General features: G+C 45.6%; 1 protein-coding gene across 1 annotated transcript in view; it reads right to left on the reverse strand.

Annotated features, from left to right (window-relative positions):
- Positions 1–3,982, reverse strand: part of RPH3AL (rabphilin 3A-like (without C2 domains)) — a 31,218-nt gene that overhangs the window by 14,999 nt on the left and 12,237 nt on the right. The gene's annotated exons all lie outside the window — the stretch shown is intronic.

A 3,982-nucleotide genomic window follows, 5' to 3' on the forward strand; every position in this document is an offset into this window, starting at 1 on the left:
GGGGGGGAGTGTCAAGCCTTCCAGCTCACAGAGCCCAATGGTTCCCCTGCACTCTGCAACTACAGCAGCATCCCAAATTCCTCCCCACACATTGTCAGCCCAGCTTCACCTCGGTCCTTCTTCCACCACTAAAAAAAAAATCACAAATTTGAATGAGCAACAGGCACAGACTGAAGGAGGAGCAGAGGGTGATCAAGCAAACCATGGAGCTTCTTATGTTCTCTGGGTCAAGACTAGATGCTTCTCTGATGCCGTGCTTGAGTCAAACACATGTTCCCAGGCTTATGACAAGGATATCAGGATGAAGTTCCCTGGCCTGCACTAAGCAACGGGCAGTTCAGATTCTGCATCTGTTGCTTTCCCATTGGGAATCTACAAAAAGAAAAGCTTCCCAGAGAAAGCAAGCACGTGCCATGGGTAGCAATAGCTCCAAGCACATGCTTTGCTTGGAGTAAAACAAGTCTTGCACTGGCTGGAGGGGCAGAAAGTCCTGACAAGTATCTCCTCCCGGGCCAGGTCCCTCAGTCTGGGTCACGTCACTTCTGAGGGAGTAAAAGACCAGCAGCAGCTGGGGGATGCAAGCAGCAATGCCAGGACAGCAGAAACGCTGCCTCGTGCCGTACTAAATGGCACAACTTTGGCATTCATTTGACAGAGCAATTCAGGCCAAGCCAGATATTTAACGAGCGTGCTTAAAAAACCCAGAACGAGAACAAAAACATTTAAATAATCTGAACCTGCAGCAGGAAACGGACCACGAGCGCTAAACTGTAATATCTCCTGTAAGAACACCCTCTACTCTCCAATTTAGTTTTAATGCAGCTTATGATGAAGAAGCTCTATTAAGTATATCTAATATAAAGCCTGATGCAAGCCAGATGAAGGGAAAAGGATGACAGCTCAGACAAGGAGAAATGGCCTCTAAAAATCTAATTCTTTTATGCCTTCCAGCAGTCTAATAATGAGCTAATGAGACAGTCAGGGCAAAAATAAATTAATATAGTAAAAACATAATTTTCTATTTCCTGCAAGGGGGTAGAAATCTTGCACTTCTGTTCAGAGTAAAGGAGATCATCAGTGTTTCTACTCCAAGTTCCCAAAGCATTTTGCATATAGTATCACCATGATGGCAACAGGTGCAAATGCAGATATCCCTAATTACAGCAATATGTTTGCAATTTGCATTTAGGGCTTAATCAAAGCAGAGGGCAGTGACAACACCTGGCACTCAGGAGAAGTTCTTCTCATGCAGGCACAAAAAGCAGGACACCACCATCACCATTTCACTGATGGAAGGAGATTGCTCAGCAGGTTGCCCAGTTCCTAGCCCAGAGCCATCAACACAGAGAGCTAAAATCTCTGTGTTTGGGGTGTTGAAAGACTGCTGGGGACGAAGGAACCCTTTCTTACAGTCGTTCTCTGAACAGACCTTGCAACATCTGTAATTTAATTTGAAGCACTGAAGAGACCTATTATCTTCAGGCGAACTACAATTTAGGCACACCATAAAACCAATCAGACACAGCAAGGATTGCTGTAAGAAAAGGCTGGTCACCCCCAGGTTTCTCACTACCCCAAAGCAAGTCCAGTTATAGAAAGAGTTAATGATATAATGCACCCAGCTCTGATGTAGTAATACTAGTATAAAATTGAATCTATGCATACATATTCACTTTAAATTGGTGCTTCTAATAGAGTTTGGTCTCATTACAGCAGTGCTGAAATTGTTTTGAAATCAGCCCTAAAATAGCTGCAGCAAGATGCTCTCCCCTATATTAATTTAGTACCTCTGCTCCCCCCAGGTTAGCAGCGTGCCCCACCCGAAGCGACTGCGGTTCACGTTCTGTTCTGCACATGGGCACACAGGTTAGTTTTAGCGTCCATGCATCAAAACAAATCGATGTTGCTGACTCCTATTGATGGTAGTTTCATTGATCACAAGAGTGGCCCGACAGCAAAGTTCTTGCTTGATTTTAAATTAATAAATCTATAACAGCACTTCAAGAATAAAACTCCTGTTTATTAGCAGGAGTTTGCTCTTTCCAAGGAGGAGAGAGTTTTGCTCCCACCAGTCCCATTGGCACCTAAGGTGAAATCTGGCCCCCACAGCAGCCTGAGTTTGGGTGGAGCTGGAATTTCACCAGCAAAAGGGACAGCCAGCCCCTTCCAGCCTCTTGCAACAACCCCATTTTAAGTAACGTTGATCATCCCTTGCTCTGAGTCCTTGACAGAGGAGAATAAATATCTGTATCTGCGTTATCCCAGATCAGGACGTGGTGGCCCAACATGCGGTTCAGGACAGAGCAGCCACACCACGGTTCACCAGCTGCAGCTGTCCCCAGCCCACTGCGCTCAAACTGGCCCAGCCAAACACAACCAAAATCCACACTAAATACTGACTTCCTTCAGGCTCCCATCCTTCTGCCTCCCCTGGCACCTAAACTACCCTAAAGCAAAGTGGGGGAGGACACAGGGAGAAAGAGCTACTTCAGCAACAGACTGCTTTTTTTATTACTTCAAACCAATTTAATGGCCATGGCCATGACAAGTCCAGAGAGCTCAATGCCTTTTATAACCATGATAATATTCCTATTAAAGTTGCATCAAACCATCATTATAGCTACAGGATGAGACAGTCAGAAGCAGATGCGTATTTTTATCTAGCACATTCAAGTGCAGCCTGTAAATGGGACCTAATGGAGAATCACTGGGCCCTGGTGAAACACATGTTACTGCTCAAACTTCTCTCTTCTCTTTCTCCTTCTCTGAACATACAAGTGCTAAAACAAGCTCCTAAACAGAGAAAACATTAGGACTTGCTGACCAAGGGATGGGGTCACAGCTGAAGGAATCATAACAAACACTTGCAGCAGCGCCCTCAGAGTTCGCTTCACCAAACCATGAGTCCCCCAAGCAGAGATGCTTGGAAAGGCTCTTCGCTGCAAAGCCACATTTTGTTCTACCACCTACTGCTTGCCACACAGTAGCTGTTCTCATTCTGCAGCAGCCCAGGCTGGGCTGTGCGAGAGGAAAACAGCTACCTTTTGCTTCCCATGCTGACACCAGTGCTATTGGCTCAATCCCCGAGCAGCCGAAAGGTGGGGGAGCAGGTTCTCCTGGGCTACAATGCCTAATGAAGAGAAAGGCACCTGCAAATGCAATCACCCTGGGAGGACTCCATTGCCATTGCCCTCACGCAGCACATGCCCACACACTCACTTTGTCCCAGCTCTCCACCATGGCTCTGGCACGCTGCAAACCACTGGCAGGGAGAAAGAGCAAGCACTCTTCAGCTTCGTTATTTGCATTCATCTGCTTTTCCATAACACAGAGATTTCCAATTACATTATTTACAGCAATCTGTTGTCAACTCCCACATTCAGCACTTGAGGATGAAGAAAATTAAAAGGCAGTGAAATTGCTATTCGGAGCTTTGTTTCCGGAATAGCACAATCTACCGCACCTCTGACCCCAACGTTTCTCAAGCTGCAATGGCTGCCAGCCTTCAATGATTTATCATTCCCCTCTCAATCAGGCCTCTTTTTCTCCTGTGGCTTTATTCTAGAGGACACTATTTTGAGTCTAACCACTTGCTACCACCCCCCAAAATAATATGGCAGGCTATTGATGAGTTCTTTGAATTGCAAACAGGTGCACATCACTTCGATTCAATCCAGAGTCACCCAAAATAAACACTCCCCTCCATCAGTATGGTATTTTGCCAAGAAATCATCATGCCAGGCAGGAATAACCCTGGGCTACATTGGTTTATAATGTTCAAAATGGTATGAGTGTATATGTGAAAAGGAAAGCCCTGGGGGCAAAAAGGGAGGAGACAACTCCGTTCTTCCAGCGCAGTAATCTTCTTCCTCTGCATGGTTTACTGTGATAAACCAAGAAATGCAGCCAGCCATGAAAATGCGAAAGAGAAGAAATTAAAGGGAAAGTGAAGCAGAGGGGCCAAATTAAAACTTTAACACAG

Source organism: Fulmarus glacialis, unplaced genomic scaffold (assembly GCF_000690835.1).
Source record: "Fulmarus glacialis isolate BGI_N327 unplaced genomic scaffold, ASM69083v1 scaffold19909, whole genome shotgun sequence".
NCBI lineage: Eukaryota > Metazoa > Chordata > Aves > Procellariiformes > Procellariidae > Fulmarus > Fulmarus glacialis.